This window comes from Scatophagus argus, chromosome 23, assembly GCF_020382885.2.
Source record: "Scatophagus argus isolate fScaArg1 chromosome 23, fScaArg1.pri, whole genome shotgun sequence".
Taxonomy (NCBI): Eukaryota; Metazoa; Chordata; class Actinopteri; family Scatophagidae; genus Scatophagus; species Scatophagus argus.
The window spans coordinates 4,982,610-5,002,556 of record NC_058515.1 but is presented as its reverse complement, the minus strand read 5'-3'; the positions used below and the strand labels follow the sequence as shown (position 1 = coordinate 5,002,556).

The following is a 19,947-nucleotide window of genomic DNA, read 5'->3' as shown; positions in this document are numbered from 1 at the left end:
TCATAATGATGTACAATATCCTCGGGTATTTATATCTGTCAGAGGTTGAGAGACAGAAAGTACCCTGAGCAACATGTGACGACTGTACTGCTACACGCAGACCACAAACTTACTGACCCAGAACCCCCATCTCCGTACATGTGAGTAGCTTGATCCGCCCTGCTTTAAACTCACACACTTACCCAGACACACGAGGACCACATGTAGCGTAATACACTTATCGATCTGGATACTTAAGCACACCAGGCCAAGGTTTAGCCTGTTGGCCCGTAATATTGGCTTCGTGGTTGAATTTGGCCAACGGGGAAAGCAGTGGGGAGATGGAGGTTTTACACACACACACACACGCAGATGTCCAATGAGAAACAGTCATTACTGCCATGCTGTTCAGCCTGCTGCGTCTGTGTGCGCATTTTCCATCACACAAAGGCTTGAAGTGCTTCACGAGTACTGTAGCATTTTCTTCTGAATGTCTTTTGTTGATGAGTATGTCTGTTGCGCACTGAGGCAAATGTTTCTGTGCCTGCATGTTTCTCTGGCTTCATGTTCCTCTGGTTGGTTTTTCGGGATCTTTAATGTTTTTAAGGAGCAATGATATATTTAGATAGATTTCCCGCCCAGTGTGTATTTGTTACTTCTGAAAATTTGTTATATGTGAGTTTGTATTTGTGTGTGTGTGGCACTTGCCTGAGGGCATGTTTGCACAGCACGACATGCTGATCGACTGCAGGGTTTTGTGGTGTGAGGAACAGGTGAGAGATGAGAAAGGGGAGTTGACAAGATGCCCTCCTTGCACTAACACACAACAGAATCACATCGTGATACACACACAGACATTCACACCAGTGTAAGAGGGAGGGAAAACGAATCGCAGCAAATACCATTCAACATATTTCGCTATTCTAGCACGACAAAAAAAAAAAAAAAAAAAAAAAAAAAAAAATGCTGCTGTGTCAAACACTCACTCGAGCAAAATACACAATCCCGCAATTGTTTGAAAGTCTCCGTTTTCCAAAGATGCCAGTCTGGCATGAGTTAAAAATCAGAGAAATATGCAGCAGATAATTGGGAACATATCCACACAGCACACTGTTTATATGAGCCAATGTTTTTGTGCATTATGTCTCCAAGGCCTCTGAGCATATTTGACAGCATCTAGAACATATGAGAAAGTATGCTTCACTGGGTGTGTGCGTCCTGCTGCCACCAAGTCAATATGTGTACGTGGATATGTAGTGTGTGTACATTCTGGAGATTAAGCAGATTATGCAGGTAGGTCTGTGTATAACTATGTGTATGTTTTGGCCTGAGAAAGCCACAGTTATCACCATGTAGGCGTGTGCGTCTGTCTCACTGTGCTGCAAAAATCTTGTACAAGCCCAGGCCTGTTTTCTACTTAGACCGAGGTTTGTGCCAGTAGACTTTTCACACAACACACACGCACATGAAGGCACACACTCCTCTTTCCAATCACTGTAATTCCAGAGAGGATACCCATGCAATCATTTGTTGTTGGAGGATAAGGTCAAACAAATAAAAGAAATAACTGCATGAAGGACTTCTGGACTCTTTGGACCTTCTGCTTTTGATTAAAACCACTGCTGACCTATGAAACAATAATTACAACAGGAGAGGATTTTGAATCATTAGAAAGTAGTTTGGCTGACTTAAAAAAAACAAAAAAAAAACAAAGGGTTTATGGGCGTATAGCTATTTACGCTGACATATTCTGACATGTATCCTGCATTTTAGTGTGTTTCAGATGTTTCATTTGCTCATCAAAGTCAGGAAAGTGGTTGCACCACTCAAGTTTTGCTTTGGACAATGACAGGTTTGTTTCCATCTGTTTTAGTCCAAATATTATGAAGGCAAACAAGATGCCTATCTGCAGAGAGCCTTTTTTCTTTTATTCAATAAGCTTTGTCTATTTCCTCTTATTTTGCTCTAATGTTGGCATAAGTCTTGTTTTAGGAGGCTTTGGGTTTCTTCTTTCACCACTGTTGTGAATCCGTATTGGCATGATTTGCAAGTCCAAAAGATGATGTGCTTTCAACCCCCTGACAATTCGGGACTGTTTTATTTTATCATGATAGCTGGCGGGCTTTGCCAGCAGGTGATAAAGTGCCGATCAAACACATGACATGACCAGCAGTTAATCGCGTTTCATTTTTTGCCTGTTTCTATTTACATTTCAAATATTTTCCACCCATGGTTAGTATTCATTTAAAAACGCTTCGTTTCATTTTCTGTTTCTTTTCTTCATACGCTTTTTCTTCCAAGACCCCTCTGCCTCTTTCACCCTCCCCGTCTCCCTCCATCATGTTTACTGTGGGCCAGTGGTTGACTGTAGCTTTCCGCCCTCTGCCCAATCAGTGGCACTGGCTTGGGCTGCTAATTGAATTGGGCTGGAGGTCTAATTCTAATGTGCAGCAGATGGCCGGGGCATTCCTACATTGAGCCAGCCGCGGGCCGCCACTGTTCCACCCTGCTTTGCCCAGGGTAATGTAAACCACCATGGAGAGAGGGAGGGAGAGAGACAGAAAGAGCGAGTCACCCGTAACTCTGTCACCTTGAGGTTGCACAAAAATGCACATGGTCTCGGACTTTTTCCTCAACTGCCTTCACTGAGTTAACTGCAACTGAGATATCAAAAACACACAACGGTTAATATTCAAATCATTCTCACACTTGTATGCTCTCTGTTATATATATTTAGCATCCTATATAAACAGACACCCAGACAAAACCACGCAACTCAGTCACTATCTAAACAAGAATACACACATAGACAGCAAATAATCTGCCTCCACTCCCTTTAGCAAGCATTAGTGGATTAAACCATCACTGGATGGCAGTATTGAGCTGCACTAAGTGCTAAGATCTGGTGATGCTGGTGAACAAGGTTCCACTGAAGACATGATAAAGACACAAATCAATGGTCATAATTTGGAGAGAGACTCAGCCTGGGTCAGAGTTATAATTTCCCCGGTTTCAGGTGTTGCATTCGAGAGTAAACACTGTAAGAACTAAATCACAGCAGACAGAGCGGAAAGGAAGGAGGAACAGAGGGAGGTAGATAGAAAGAGGAAGAAAAAGAAGCGATACAAAGCCGAGAGGTGGAGAACTGAAGAAAGAGAGACGAGGATAAAATCAGGGCTGCTAATGTAATAACAGCACAACACAGAGACGGGGAACATTACTTCTCACAATGGCTACCATCACCAGCTATCAAGTGCACCAGGGACGAGGCATCAGAGTGCGCGTAATGGTGTGCGTATGTGTGTGCACGAGCAAACGCAGCGCACTTTATGCTCGCATGGGGCTGTGCTTACTGTTTTGAGATGACTCCCCAGAGTGCAGCCTGAGTGCTGTGAGGAAGATTATGAGTAAGATAGAAAGCACACATGAATTTGGGCTTTGTTGTGCGGCAAGATAATAAAAGATGGAACTCTTTGCCAGGGCGGGTAAGTGTATGTTTTGAGAGTAAATGACTGACAACACAAAACAGCCATTTGGGTTGTGGGCATGACAGTAGCTCTTTGTACAAAGATCTTAGATTTGTAAGCAAGTGTGGTTATACATTTTTGCCCAAATGTATGAGCGCAAGTAGTTATTTAGATGCGTCTCTTTGGATGTTCTGTGCGTTTGCACGTCGGTCTAGGAGAAGTCAGAGATAAATGAGACAGTGGGTGGTAATTGCAGGTGATCTGGGAAGTGCATGGTGTATCCTGTCTTTCTCTTATTTCAGACACACTAATACAGGACAGCATCATCTGCAGAACTACGTACAAACAGACACTAGATCTAAAAACCTGAAACAGCAACTCGCTCCAGAATATTCTCGTGCAGTATGTTACTGATTCACTTATGCCAGTAACTGTTTCTCAAATGCATCTTTTGATATTGGGAAACTTGTGCTCTTCTGGAATGATTCTGCTGCTGGATTAGGCTTTGGCTTAGCTTTTTTCTTTACTTTAACTGTTGTGTGAAGTAAATGAGGGCTTTCCTAGTGCCTGTTTCTGTGTATCTGTCTTAAAGCCACTAGGCTACGCTTACTTTGTCTTCACTTCTGTGAAACTGGAATAACTTCACAATAGCGTGAATAAACATAATGGTTGGTTGCAATATTACGGGCATTTTCTCGGAGAGACTTTAGTATTTGTCTCTGAGGTATTTACATTCCAGTCACAGAGGTCAGCATGTCTTTGAGTTTACCTGTCCAAGAGTCGCACCTTGGGAAACTCGTTACTAAATTAGTTTTTTATCCAGACAGTTAAAAGAGTCTTACAATTTTGAAAATACCTTCAGAACTGCAGAAAGTGTTGTGAAACGACCTTCTGGGTACTTTGTACAAAGCCTGGCGTATTTTCAGAGAAACGGATGCTTGGCTCTGTGACTGGAATGAGAATAGATGAGAGGCACACATGGCACACACTGGATGGTTTGTCATTAAAATGTGGCACATTTGTGAATATTCTCCAGAGGCTGAAAAGAACCATCATCAAGTCAAATACCAGCACAAGTAAGAATCTTCCTGGGCGTTAATGCTGAGTAGCAAAGTTAGCAGCCACTAGATAGCTAACATGCCAAACAATGAGGTCATTATCATCGCATTATCATAACCATTACATTTTGCAAACGTTTGAATGCTTACGTTAGAAGAGACAACAGGAAATGAGGTGAGAGAGACGGGGAATGATGTGCAACAAGAGTCCTTGGCTGGATGCAAACTAGTGACTACTAATAGTCAGTGTGTTAATCTCTAGGCCACCAGCGCCTGGGCTGGCAATTTAAAGTGTTAATCTTACAAATTTTCTGAATATTGAATGGTCAGTTGTATGCGTACAGTTTGTGCCGCTCTGCTGTGGTTATACAGCTTAGTTTGGTGACATTCTTAACGTATGGCTCAGCAACTATATATATAGTGCAATAACTGAGAACTGCAATTTAACTGAGAACCTATATCACTCATAGAAAATATCTTCAGGAAAAAAAAAAAAAACAAGTGACGGACAGTGCTGTTAACAGTAGGTTAGATGTGCAGCATAAATTACCACTGTGATCTAACCAGGTTAAAAGAGAGTCACCTTTGTGACATTGAAAATCCGAGCTGTGGGCTCATCATACATTTCTAACCCACTAATCTTGCTTCATATTATTCCCCTCTGGCTGATATCCGCTCACAGGAAAATTAAATGATTGCAACGGGACTGGTCAAGCAGTGGAAAATCATAGACTGCTGTGCTTCCACCTTTACAGAGAACTGTCTCCTCCACAACAGTCCAGCTGTTGCACAGTCCAAAGAATGTTCAAAGCCAGCCAACCATGTTGTCATCGCCAGCTTGTTGCCATTATTTACATTTACCCAGACAGAAATGTTAAAAAAACAAAAACAAAAACAAACAAACAAACAAAAAATAAATAAATAAACAAAAACATAAATTTTGAGATGAGACACAACTGGAACAATAAACTGCTCATGAAAATTAAAAATTCTTTCTGAAAACTCCTAAGGTTACTTTATGTTATGTACTTCAGTCACACATGATGGGCCTTTGATGTATTACAATGCACTGTGTGGGACTGGCATTGTTATGGCATTACTGTTATGAGGTGTAACCTGTTTGTAATTCTGTTTGATAGTCTCACATATGCAGACACACACATTGAACTTTCTTCTCTTTAGCACAAGAAAAGCAGTGATGTCTCTTTCCCCTCAGTGATCACCACCACCTACTACAGGCACACAAGCAGTTTTATCTTCAGTGTGTGTGTCTGTCGGCACGCAGGCGATAATGTCTCAGTGTGTGTCTTACTCACATTGTCCATAGTATCATCATTAATCATTTCTCCTGCACCCAGACATGGTCATCAGTTATTGAGAGGTGCAATAATTTGGAATTGATTTAGTCCCCCCTCACACACAGAGAGACTGGCTCAGAATATAAAATGCTCCTTTGGCAAGACAGAAGAATGAAAGCTAATGATAAAGGGCTGTCGGCATTTGAAGCTCGACAATTGTGCAAAGAGTTGTGAGACGTGTCTCTCCTTCTCTTACTGTCTATTTCTGTCCTCCTCTTATTGTCGACAAAACAACTAACAGGCGAGAATGTAGGGAAACTGTTCATTTACTTGTTTGTGAGTCAGCTTGGAAGTGAAGGAGAAGGAGGATAGAGGAGAAAAACTGATGGACGGAATCTCTCCCCTCCTACATAAAACCCCTTGTGTTAACAAGGATACAGATTTAGGGGCGGGAGTGTGAGAGAGACAGTGACAGAAACCTTGAGAGATAGTTGAAGAGAGACTGAGAGAGAGAGCGAGAGTTCCAAACTGAAGATCAAGACTACTAAGCCTCTATAAATAGGGAGAAGATTGATGTACGAGGGTTGGGAGACCCTCTCAAAGCTCTGTTCTGTCTCGTTCTTCCTTCCGCTTTCTTCTCAACACACCCCCTTTGATTTGAATCACTTGGCAATTTTGGGAAAATTTGAAGGAAAAAAAAAAAAGCAATTATCCATTTGTTATTTTATGGCAAGCATATGGTTCAGCTTTAGCATTTACAGTTTGATTTGTTTACAACAAAGTTTTGTGGAAATGAGCGGTATGACAGCAGCAATATTTGTGAAGCTATTGATGCCTGTCAATTTGAGCTACCATTATCAATTCCAATTCTAATTATTTGGTTATCACTCCCAAATGTGAATTGACTCTCGATATCAAACTCTTCCCTCTCAGCTTCTCTCTGCTGCTGTCATCCACCACTGCCTCGCTCAGCCCCCTTCTCTGTTCCACAAATGCATAAAACGCAACTGTGGTAAACCCTTGTGTCTCTCTTGAATGTTCCCTTTCAAACTGGAGTATTTTTAGTTTGCTGTGGAATCAAAACCTCAACATCTATTTGGATTTTAGCTGCCTGCTGCAAGTTTTGTAAACTCAACATCTCCTGTATTTAGCATGAGCAGACTCAAATTGTGAGAAAAGATGATCCTACAAAGGTAGCAGGCATGAGACAGAACAGAAGTACTGCCTGACTATTATCCTTTATTTTCCCCAACAGAGGAGACAAACAGGGCTTTATACCTAATTCTTGTAAATTTGATCATGCTTATGTAAGAAGCCTCCCTCACGCTGGATGCCACAATAATTTATTGTTGCTGCTATTTGCTGTTAATTCAACACTTGCTCTCTCTGTTTGACATTACAGTCCTTTCAGCACATCAGAGAGAAAAATCCTTACTTTGGCCAGCTGGCTTTTATTGTGAAACATCTAGAATATGTTAAGTTTGATATACAGTGGCTTTACAGAGGGTAACCGTATAATAATCTATAATAATACAATATAATATAATAATAATAATATGAGAAACAAACTAAACATAAGCATTTCTATTATAGAGGGAAACTCAGAGCTATATGACTATGTGGTACTGATGATTAATGCCATAAAAGGGTGCATAGCATTTAAGCCATCATTTAAGTACTGGCTTTCATTGGTGAACTTTTGGTATAGTATCTGTATGATCAACATCTTCTATTTCTTGTCTGCAAGTTGCGTGTGTGTGTGTGTGCTGTGTGTGTGTGTGTGGCAGCGGTCTGGCGGAGGCTGGAAGGCAGGTGGGCGAGAGGAGTTAAGTGACACCTGGTAACAGGCTGACAGCCCCAAGGAGAAATGCAGCACTTTCATCCCTGACACATCTCAACCTCCTCTCCTCACCATCATGAACTTTTAGACACTGACACACACACACACACACACACACACACACACACACACACAAAATAGCATGCATATACAGTGCACTCAGAAGAAAGTGACAGAAAACAGCAGAAGGAAACAGACAAGCCAACAAGGTATTTTCATTTAGCATAGTTCATTATTCTACATCTGCTGCTACACATTAACCCACAAAATGAATGATAAGAAATAAATCAAAAGAAAAAAATAACTGTAATTAGAAGACAGATGTCTGTAAGATAATATATGCAACACCTCCTACAACTTAGCCATTCCCACCGCACCAAAAGAATATCCAGAGAGCATTTTTGGTTTAGTTGGACATAATTAACTCATAAAAGATAGGTAGTTGTATAGAACAACAGTAGCAGCCATGCATCAGGCTGGGTTTAAGCACTGGAGGAGAGAGTCTGTGGGGGAAAAAAAAAAAAAAAGAATTTCACTTATGTAGCGCTATATGTTAAAACCGGCTTCTTATTTAAGGTTTAGCTTATTTAAATGTTTAGTTTTATATTCTTTTATATTCTATTTTCTGTTTAGCTTATGTTCTATTCGTACTTTATATTTTTATATTTTATAGTCACTTACTGCTCCCGGGACCTGAGTCCTAATTTCGTACCATAAACATGTGAATGTGAGCTGGTATGACAATAAAATTCCTTGAATCCTTGAATCCTTGAAAACAAACATCAAACCATCATGAATCTCCTTTTGAACATGTTTGTCTCTAAGCCTCTTCCAAGTTGTAGTTGATGAACTGATTTTAAAACTCCTGGCTGTCACTTTTTTTTAGTCCCCCTTGCGCTCCCTTTCACTTCCCCACTACCTCAGGGCCAGTGGGCTACGCTAATACAGCAATGGCACCAATATAAACACTGCAAGAGCCAACACGTCTCTAAATGGACGAGCACCCCGAGGCGCTACACTCCATCAACCTGAGAAATGGACTCTCCTGCTGTTTACCCCTGCTCAGGTATTGCTATTGTGTTTTTTCATCCACACTGCATTTATTGGATTCATTTTCTATATGGATGCTGCAAATAAGTGATTGTGATGGTGTAAAACCTGCAGCTTCCGCAAAGACGTGCACAACTTACAGTGCTCAGCACCAATTACCTACGACCCGGCCGGCCAGGGAAACACATGAAAGTTATGGTTCAATTAGGAAAGAGGGTAAAAATAATCTAATCCATAAATTAGATGAAGTCAATTAGGACAACTCACCAATTAAGGACAAATCTGTTACTTGAGGGCACAGCTATAATGAGGTTGCGGGAGGAGCCACGCTGAGACTGTGTCCTTGCTTGTTTGTGTTGAGCTCAACAAACACAGAGCTTTGACCACGTTTTTGATACGAAATTAGACTGCAAATTGAATTTTGTAGGGACCAAACCCAAACCTGGCCACATGAGGAAGCAGGAGACAGAGAATGAGAGACGGAGAGAGAGAGAAAAGAGAGAGAAACAAATAGTGTATCTGTTTTCGAGACTATTTATAGACACCGTGTCAGTCTGAATATAGGAGAAGAAGAAGCTTGTATGTTGTATGGTGCAGAGTGTCTGATTTTCATCTAACTCAATGCTGGCAAAACCACAGTGTTTTTCCCCAAAGGGCTGGAGTATTTATAGAAAGCTGATTTTCATTTTAAAAGAAAAAAAACTTGAAAGAGATGATTACCCCACACTGCACTAAAAATTGACACACTGACAAATATTTTCAATTAATCCCCAAGAAACGAGATTAACACAAAACTGATCACCTGATTTTCAACACATTCTCATTAAACTTGACCTTTAAAGCTGACTGCCCTTTGACCCCCTGGACCTCCACACAACCGTGTGCCTTCAAGGCTCGTTTCTCACCTCATCCAGCTGTGACCCTGAAGGTGTCATGTCCTAAAATGTTTCAATTTCTTTCTGATTCTTTCAAAATGCTCCAATACCAAAGTCAAAGTTTAATACCAACAGACAGAAACATTTGGGGTGAAAACAGTCAACAGGGAATGCGAAAGGAGAGAGCTCTCTGTTTTTTCTTTTCCACTAGACCAACAGTAACTTTTTAGAATGATATGAGGCAGCACCACAGGCAGGAAACCACAGATCTTCACAGCCATTGAGCACTACAGCTTGCACACATCAGAGACTGAGAACCTTTTAGAAACAGGCATGATGATGACAGCATGTAACGGTATCTCTTTTAAGTTTTCCTTCTCCTCTCTATCTCCCATGCCTCTACATAACATGACTTGCCACTGAACTGCATTGAGACTAGCGGGAGCCAGAGGGGGTTACCGGGAGGTCTGAATTAGACACCTTTGACACCTCCCTAGGCCAAGGTTACTCACACGTTAAATCTGCACTCATGTAACCCCTGTGAGTGCTGGGATGCATGGCGGGGAAGGGGAGAAGGGAAAGCACTGATGTTGACACAGGCTGACAGACTGCTCTTCAAGCTGGTTCTGCTGGCCCAGGACAGCAGGGCTGGAGGTAGAGAGGAAGGAAGCCGAGGAGCCCCTTCTCCCTCTCCTCCCACTCCTGGTCTGGAGGAAATTAGGCTTTGTCTCCATTTCCCCCAGTGCTTGTCTGCATGAGCTAAAGACCTCACCCACACGGGCCCTTGGAGATGTTGAGGAATAAGCTGATGAGTGGCTGCCAGGGGCTATGGAGGGCTACGAAGCTGGAGCAATGAGACGCCATAGTCACTTAACCCTTTCTGGTCCCCTGGCAGCAGGGCTCAAAGCCCTTACCTGAGGTGATCACCTCACGGACCTCAGCACCTGGCAGCCATTCATCATTCCCAGCAGCACTGCAGCCTTTGATACCCTGATATGCCTCTAATAGCGTATGAAAGAGTCATAGTACTCACATACACATATACGCAAGAAAAATTCAGGGTTTTGGGGGCAAGATAATATCCATTTTGCTCTTTGACCCCTGGAACCATAACAAGAGTCTCATGTGGTTAAACCTGGAGAGCAGGGCTGTACTACTAGGTCAAATGAATAACTTAGCCATGGAGAATTCAAACACTAATGCTGGTGACCTTTTGAAGGCAGTGAGGTGAGGAATGAAGACAAATGGGGAAAGAAGATGTGGGAAAATGTATGAGAGAAGTAAGTTAATCTGTAAGCCAGTGTAAAGACACAAGCTTCAAAAATCTGAAAGAAAAAGCATCTATATTTATTATCACTTATCCACATTTGCACTTACTGCATTACAACATTTGTCTGCATAGGAAGACAAAGCCAGGTGAGAGTCAGTGTAGAAGAAGAGACTGGACCTGTTCTATGAAGCACTCCAGAGATGTCACAGATCCTGTCAGCAAGCTTGTCCCAGATGAGATGATGTAATTCAGCACTGGTTTGGTCAAAAGAGCAGGGACGCAGCTCGCAGCAGATCTGCATCCAGGTCCTAAAAGAAGAAGTGGAACTGAGAAACAAACTAAACATAAAAACTAAAACTATTTACCTCAAATGAGATTTCATTAGTGCAGCCTCGCCTTTCCAAATTCAGGCTATTAACGACTGTTCATTACATATCTGAGTGACTCTGACTCTGGTTCTGAGTAGCACTCCTAAAATTTATTTTAGTAACAATGTTGCTTGATTTTGCGAGTTAATGTTAGCATCTCCCAGCTGACTTTAAGACAACAAACATGTAACAATTACAGCTACAGTTTCAGAGCAGTTTGAGAATGTTACACCATAATATTTACATACGATCATTTAAAATATTCAAAGAGAAATAATCTTGATATACTCTCTCTGACACAGTGTAACTTGCATACAAAAAAAGGGGATAACAACGCTGCTGGAAGACTGCTGTGAAAACTTGCAGGTGAAGTGTGATGTTGAAGATTTCACCACTTCGAACTGCTTTGTTCAGCAAACACAGCTCAAGTACAGACAGACATTATTTGCACATTTCACAGGTTTGATAACAAGAAAGGAAGATTAACAGACAGGTGATAGACTGTTTGACATGTTGTGGCAAGTGCAAATGTTGCAGAAACCACATTTAGTGACCTCACAGTTGCGGTATGAGTATGTATTTGAAACTGAAATAGCAGATCTGCGTCTTGTTTGGAGAGCAACACTCCAGGATTCACCTGTGTCAGCAGTGTGACAGGAATGGGTCAAATGTGGGTGAACACTGGTTTGTCATCCTGCGTCAGATAGGGTGGTCTGTATCAAAGTGGTATTTAAGACCACAGCACAGAGGCAACTGTAAAGTGCTAAAAAGTGAATGTCTATGGATCAGGAAATGCTTACCATGCGTGAAAACCAAAGTATACAAAACTAGGCCATTTGTGGAATGCTTGCATATGAATAGAGATGTATCTGTGCATGACAGATGTAACACCGTGCTCTGAGCTCTGTAAGGGAGCATCATTAGCACACTGACTGACATAACTGACAGCTAGCACTGAGAGGAGAGGGATGCAGGGTGAAATAGAGGGGGAGGAGACCGAGCAGAATCTGTGCCAACTATCACCCTCTGGCTGTTCTCCACCATTTTAATCACAGCCACAGTGCTCTCACTCGGCAAGCCCTTAGAGACCCAGGTACCTTAGCCACACTTGACATTAACCACAAGGCGAATACAACCATGTTTAATACAGACAAGTTTCTTTGCCATCCTTCTCAGTGTGTTTTTTTCCCTTTCATTACCCTCACTGACTACCATAACAACCAGAGGACGCACCGAGCAAAAGCAATATGTATTTTTCCATCTCTCTCTCTTTTGCTTTCTTTTTTTATTATTATTTTTTTTTTTTTTACGTTTTGTGGTGCAGATTAATATCTAATCCTCTGTTTATTTTAATTTATTCCATGAGCAGCAATCTTAGGCTCTTTCAAACAGTTACATCACTGACAACAAGATCCATCGCTGTCGACCACTAATATTTGGTTGCCTTTGGTGAAAAAGAAGTTGTGTGGAGTTTGACCCATCTGTATTTTTGGAAATGCTATTGCCAGTTCTGACAAAAAGGATGATGATTCAGGACAGGGGTGTTGGTGCTAAAAAAAAAAAAAAGTCTGCACAGGGCATTCCAATGTTACACCACTTTTCCAGAGTGAGGAAAAAGAGCAGCAAAGGTCCTGATGGCCCTCTGGGAATTAAGCTACAGACACTGATGAGGGGAAACGAGACTGAGAAGAACAAACTTCAGGGAGGAAGAGCAGACTCAACTCACCACAGTAATGAGGTTACTCTACGGGACTTGGTCATTTGCCAGATCATCATTATCCCTCAACATTTATGGCATGGCTCTGTGCAGGAGAACCAAACCCAGAATATAAAAAAGTGAAGAGATTTACAGTACATCTGAGACACTGTACAGCATGTAAGAGATGGAAGTGTTCCGCTCCTTATTTTGCATGCAGACAAAGATCAGGTCCTCACTATTGTGCCATGCTCCTGTTGGATCTGTTGAGGTCTGCATTTTGTGATATTAGCACCAAAGGTTGTGCATCCTAAGGGAACGCCACAGAAAATTTTAACTGTCACTGTAAAATGCACTTTAGGCACAGTTTGTGGGTCTAAAGCTAAAAATAATTCTAATGATGTCCCAAAAGAGTCTGCAAACTTTGTATCCATTAAAAACACAAAGCGGAATTCTCGGTTCTTTCTACAGAGACCACGATCAAAGTACAAGATTTAAGATTGTACTGTACAGAGCAAATTAATTCTTTTGGCATTTATGTTTTATTTGCATAAAACAAAACTTAAGCTGACCCAGGTAATGTAATACAGCCAAGCCTTGACTGTAATACTGTAGCAGGAGGCCAAAATTTGCAGCTGTTTAATGAACTCCCTGCGCCAGAAGTGACCTTTAGTTCCCTCTGGAGTTTGTGGAGTTTTTTGAACATGTCTTGTGTTGTACTTTCCACGCTTTCCCTCTGTTCCAGCTGGCACTCTTGTGCTGTACTTGTACATACCAAACACATATAAAAGCTCAATGGCAACATGCTTTGGTGCTTTGTTCAATACAGGGAGGACCGTTACAAGTCCGGTATTCACACCACCGTTCTTTCTATAAACATGCCTCATACATTCCTTTAGCCATTGTTAAAATACAAACTTGCTGCTATGCAATGCTACACAATAAATGGAAAGTTAGCTAAGCTTTTAAACTAGGGCAAACTTCATCTTCTGGTGTATTCTGCATAACATAATAGCATAAAGAGGGTTACACACAATGCAGCCAGTTCAAATGATGCAGGCTACAATTCATTACGTATGCTTACTGTTTTCCTATTGTAAAAAAGGGGAAAATGTAACTTGATTGAAACTGCTATGGTTTGGGGAGTATTACAACATTTTGACAATTAAAGGTACATCCTAATTTGTAAACAGCAAAAAAGACTGTAGAGTGTATTGTATCATTTTTTTTCAAAGCCAGCCATCCTATACGCTTCTATCTTCACTTTCTGGAAAGAAAACCAGCAGAAGTTTCATTGTTATCAGAACTCTCCTCAATGCAAAAAATAATCATAGATATTTTCATGAAAACAGTTCTGTTTGTACGTGTAGAGCTGAAGGGGACAGTTACATTAGGGACAGTTTTCCGTTTGTGGATTGACCCCTTGTTACATTGGGGCTCTGACAGAGTGAGACTAAGGTCAGATCATGTCAGGACAACAAGTGCTAGGATTACAAGCTCTGTGGTAAAACACACCTTTCATAGCACCGAAATTGGTTTTTCAGTTGGAGCAGTTCAGTTTGAGACACAGGTTTGCTGCAGAGCCCCACTATCTGCATAAAGTCTTTTCAGCACACTGTTGAAAAGACCTACACATGCAACACATGATAAACAGGTGCATACACATAGAAACGCAGATGTGGTGTAAAAATAACGGAATGCCTACAGTATCTAAAAGAGTCTGCAGAAACAGACACATACTTGTGCATGTGCAACAACATCTGAACGGGCGCACAAATTAACAGAGTCGAATATCATAACTCATCTTAATGAAGTCACACCCCCACTTCATGCACACAGACACACACACCAACTGATCTGACACATTACATGTGCCTGCGACATTAAGCCGAGCCGCTAATTTAAGACCTCTGTGACAACGTGCTCCGTGACGGCTGTGACATAATTAGACAGTGGAGGAGCTGGGACATTATGAGTTGAGATGGTTATCTATGTGATGCTTAGTGTTAACGCCTGACATGTTGTTCTGTGTGTGTGTGTGTGCGTGGACGTGTGGGGTTTGGGGGGTGACGAGAGAAAAAGAATGAAGGAGAGTTAGCTATTTGGTGTGAGGAAGGAGAGTGAGGGATGAAGCGGAAATGGTGGAAATCGAACATGGTGGAAAGTGTGCAAGTTGTGAGGGCACAGTAGGAAGGGCAAAGGAAGGCAAGGATGTAAAGGGAAAAGGTCAGTGGTGAAATTATGTGAGGAGATGTGGGGAAAATAAAAGGAATTTAAAAAAGAACTGAGAGGAGAGACATGTGGGACAGTAGGAGCTGGCTCAAGGCCCTGGTATCCTCTTTGGCCCCTTGCTCAGGCCAGGAGCCCCATACACACACACTCTGAGGGCTCCCACGGCACTGCTCACTTGTGTGACAGCTTTGATTTACAGGATATTTGATCTTCACAGTTTTCTCTCTGCTCCCATCTACTAGCCTGGACCCACAGTCACTGTAGCTACACTTGGCTTGGTGGCAAGGTCCCAGCTCATAGGCCCCGGTGAAACAGAGACACATACACATACACACACACACACACACACACACACATCTGCAGCTTGTATCTGCTTTCACTTAGCCCTTTATAGCACTTTGCTGTTCTTAGTGCTGTTGAAAGCTGGCGTTTACGCTGAAGTGAGTGGGGTCCTAATGAGGAACCAACAACTCGCTCTAGCTATTAGTGATGCTAATGTATTTCATATATGATTAGCCACTTTATCTTAATTGATGGAGCTGTATATGTAGGGGCACAAAGAGAGGAAGAGTAGCGAAGAATCAAAGAGAGGAGGGAGGGGCAGGGTGAAAGATGGATGGAGTGAGAAAAATGGAAAAAGAAAGAGAGACAGTGTAGGACACAGCTAATGATTAGAACATGAGTAGGTGAACATTTGATGAGGCTGTATTTCTATTAAACTGTCTAAGAATTTTCTCTTTTTCTGTGAGTGCGTGTGTGCGCCCTTCACAGAGGCACACTGATGTGGCTGACCCAAATGACTGGGATATTATTGGGAGAGTGAGTGAGCAAGGCCTCTGTTGAATACTGATGAAGCTCGGCACAAAGCTGCCTCATGGCCTCATTAACCTGCCGAAGACCGCCTTTGTTTTCCTCTGCAATGCTCCAAACACTTCCTATATCCTGTCCGAAGGGGCTTTTCGGAAGCCACACCATGGACGGAGAGGAGGCAGCCTTCAAGAAGCTCAGTAATGGCAGCATAAGCAGGACCAGCACAAAGCGTGTTGAGAAAACAACACATCATGTAAGTGGAATATTTTGTTTGTCTCCTTAGTGCTAAATGCTGCCACAAAAAAAGGAAGAATGAGAAAGAGGAAACTGAGCAGTGAAGTTAAAGGTGTTGAATATGTGAAAAACTTTGGTAAAGAGGTTTTTAAATGTGTTGAAAAGTGCCAGATGGAGAAAGGGGGGAAATGAGTTATTTTTCGATGAAGGGGAAAGCAAAATAAAACAAAATATAACACATATACAAAACACTGTATCCCATCACACTTGCAACAACTGAAGAGGAAGGAGAGGAGGTGGAGGCGAGGACCGAGAGTGAGGAAGTGGAGCGAAAGGATGAGAAGAAGGTAAAGCAAAAGTAGGACGAGAGGTTTGCGCTCTTTCATATGCCTTGGCACAGCACGTCGTTGTTTTGTTAGTCGACGCGTGTGGCAGAGTGTGCGTGCACGTTTGTATGCGCTTTTGTGTGTGTGTTAGCACGGGAGATTTCAATTTCATCTTTAATGGAAACAGCAGATAGGGGAACAAATAAAATGCGAAGGAGAAGAGCAAATCCTCCCAGCAGAGGCCCAGTCAGAATGGATGATGAGGCTGACACGAAGTAAACATTCAGCTACTCACAAAACAAGGTGGGTATGAGAATAAAGGAGGCAGAGACAGAAGACACGAGGTAGAGGGGTGGGGGTGACTGAGGTGAGCAGCGAGGAGGACAAAAGTAGCTCGGAGGAGGTGAGTGGAAGGGAATGTGAGTGTCCAGAAACAGAAACGAAGGGAGAGGAGCAGAAAGGGACCAGGTGGGGCAGGGTGGTGGTGGTGGTGGGGGAGCTGGGGGCTCATGGTGTGTCTTCCCATCAGAGTCGTCGCTTACACTGTGGAAAGGAGCAGTCAGAAATTACCAGGAGCAGGAACAGATTAGATACAGGCTATTGGTTCTGATGAGGCCTCGTATAGATCAGTAATGGCTCAGTAAGGGCAGAGGTAAAGAGAGAAGAAATAAAGCACTGGCTTTCAGTACTGGTAGCACTTTTTCACCAAAGTAGATTGCATGCATGCATGCATCAGATTTCAGGTATTGAAATTTATGTTTATGATACGCTGTCCCTGTCAAATAAGTTTGTTCAGTTCGATGAAGAACATAATTTGCTCGTCACGTGGGACACATCACATAAATACAATGAATACACTGATAGTATTTCACCATATGTGTAATACTTGATAATTCCACCTTTCCCTGTCAGTCCACTCGACAGTAGGATAAAAACTGGGGGACAGTAAGAGGAGATAAAGGAAAAGGGATTGGATGCGTGGCGGGTCGGAGGCGGAGAGAGATGCCTCAGCCTGCTGCTCTGCCATGTGGAGACATGACCACCCACCGGGCCTGTCAAGGCTAAGGCCTTGCATCATGTCAGACATGCAGATAGACACCCAGCTGAGTCATCTGGTCTTTGGGGGATGGGATGGATGGACAGATACAAATGTGCAAGTGCACACACAGATATGTGCGTGACTTAAAGCCAGGCTTCACAAAAGATGAAAAAAATATCTGTGTGATCACGTTTGTGCAAGAGCAATGACAGCACACACAGAGACGGTCCTGGGCGCTTTTAATGAAGGCTTTTCAGCTTCTTTGTTGGAAAGAATTTTCTTTAATCCCTTTAATGCCACTTTTTCCATGTATAATGTAAATGTAATGTTCCGACATACAATTAATATGATGATTGATGTGCACTGCCCGTGACAGATTAATACAAATGCAAATACAAAATGGACATACACACAGACACAAAAAACAGAAAACGGCCTTCCCCAAACTGTTGACACAAAGTTGGAAGCACAGCATTGTCCAAAATGTCTTGGTACGCTGAAGCACGAAGATTTCCCTTCACTGCGAATAAGGATCCTGGCCCAACCCCTGATAAACTCACAGCAGAGTGGTGCAGTGGAAACATGCTGAGCCCATAACCCAGAGGCCAATGGATCCAAACTGTCCTCTGCTAATGCTGTGGGCAGTCGTGGATCAGCGGTTAGGGTGTCGGACCCGTAACCGGTGGATCGCTGGTTCGATTCCCCGTCCCGGTGTCCATGGCTGAGGTACCCTTGAGCAAGGTACCTAACCCCCACTGCTCCCCGGGCGCTGCACGCGGTCGCCCAATTCCCCCGGGTTTGCTGTGTGTGTGTGCACGTCACTTGGGTGGGTTAAATGCAGAGAACAAATTTCGTTGGAGTGAGTTCCCTCCAATGACAAGATATGTCACTTTAATCTTTAAACAGCCTTATCCCAATACCTTTGTCTATATACTGTATCAAGCAATCCGAAATTCAAAAAATGCACAAAGATTTTAACGGTAGCATAAACAGGTAAAAAACTAAAAGAAAAACCCAATAAAATGAACGGAGTATGAAAATGTCAGTCATGTGCTACACTGCCTTCAGTCACAAGATATGAACCCAATTTAACACCTACAAGAGATTAACTGATGTGCTCTCCAGTAATATCAACTACACACCAAATAAGGAATTATGTTTTGGAGGAATGCTATTCGTTCCTTCAGTAATGTTCCAGTGTATCAATGGCAAGGACCACGGAAGCTCCTCTGGAGGCCCAATATTTCTCTACGACTGACGTTTCTCTACGACGTCTGGGCCCTTCTATGTGGAGTTTGCATGTTCTCCCTGTGCCTGCGTGGGTTTTCTCCGGGTTCTCCGGCTTCCTCCCACAATACCAAAAACATGCACATTAGGTTAATTGGCTACTCTAAATTGCCCCTAGTTGTGAGTGTGAGAGTGTGTGGTTGTTTGTCATTGTGTGTTTGTGTGCGACCCTGACGGATAAGCGGTATAGAAAATGGATGGATGTTTGTGTGGGAAGTAGAGAGAGAGAGAGAGGAAGGGTGTGAAATAGTGTCTGACCTGTGGTCTGGATCTTCTTTTTGAAGAGGAGAGGATGACACTCTGTTTGAACTTTCCTATGTGTATGAGGCAGCTGTCAATCAAGATCTGACGGAGAGCCAGGCTTACTCCTGATTCAGCACTTCATATGTCCTGCTCCTGTGGGAAAACCATTTGCAGGATAGAAGACTTGATGAGAATGATGATGAGAATGTTTTCCTAAATAATAATATATTTTGTACCAATGACTTACACTGATGTCAATGGTTGGATGCATCAAAAGTGTGTCTACACAGATTTCATTATTTTACTTCGGAGGGGTCAAAAAGTCCTTCAGAAGCTGGTGCCTGATTAACATGGAGGCGGGATGATATTTAAACAACACGTTGTTGTTATTGGGTCACATCTTTCTTTCTATCAAGGAGCAAATGAGTAATTTTCCTCCCGGCATCCCTATACAATTACAACCATCAGCAACACAAAGTATGACAGGCATTTTAATTTACACTCTGTAAATAATATTAAATAGTGATGGAAGGCGCCGTCTGTTCAGAATGGTTAGAGGATGTTAACAGAAAATGCAGTCAATATTCAATGCATAACCTATATAAAAAGCCTCCTATGCACCGTTTGCTTTATGTGTGTGCATGTTTTTATTAACCAGTGCACTGCTTACATCCTGTTCCACTAAGACCTCATATTTGCCCGGGATAGCAATCTGTTCATGGATGAGAGGATTCTGAACTTCTGTGTTGGCCAAATCGCCCTGCAGAGTCTCCAAGAGCTTCAGGCTCTCACCAAGCTCCACCAGTGTTTGAAGGGGTGGCTCACACTTGCGCTGAACTAACATGGAGTGGCTTGCCTGTCTGCATCAGACAGCT

The 19,947-nt window shown here is 42.5% G+C and overlaps 1 long non-coding RNA gene across 2 annotated transcripts in view; it reads right to left on the bottom strand.

Moving 5' to 3' along the window:
- The window catches only part of LOC124055055, a 65,509-nt gene that overhangs the window by 23,830 nt on the left and 21,732 nt on the right, over window positions 1-19,947 (bottom strand). For both annotated transcript variants that reach the window (XR_006842528.1, XR_006842529.1), the window contains 2 exons: window positions 19,088-19,225; window positions 11,015-11,145 (listed from right to left, as the gene is read on the bottom strand). This is a non-coding gene — a long non-coding RNA (uncharacterized LOC124055055). The remainder of the gene's footprint in view (window positions 1-11,014; window positions 11,146-19,087; window positions 19,226-19,947) is intronic.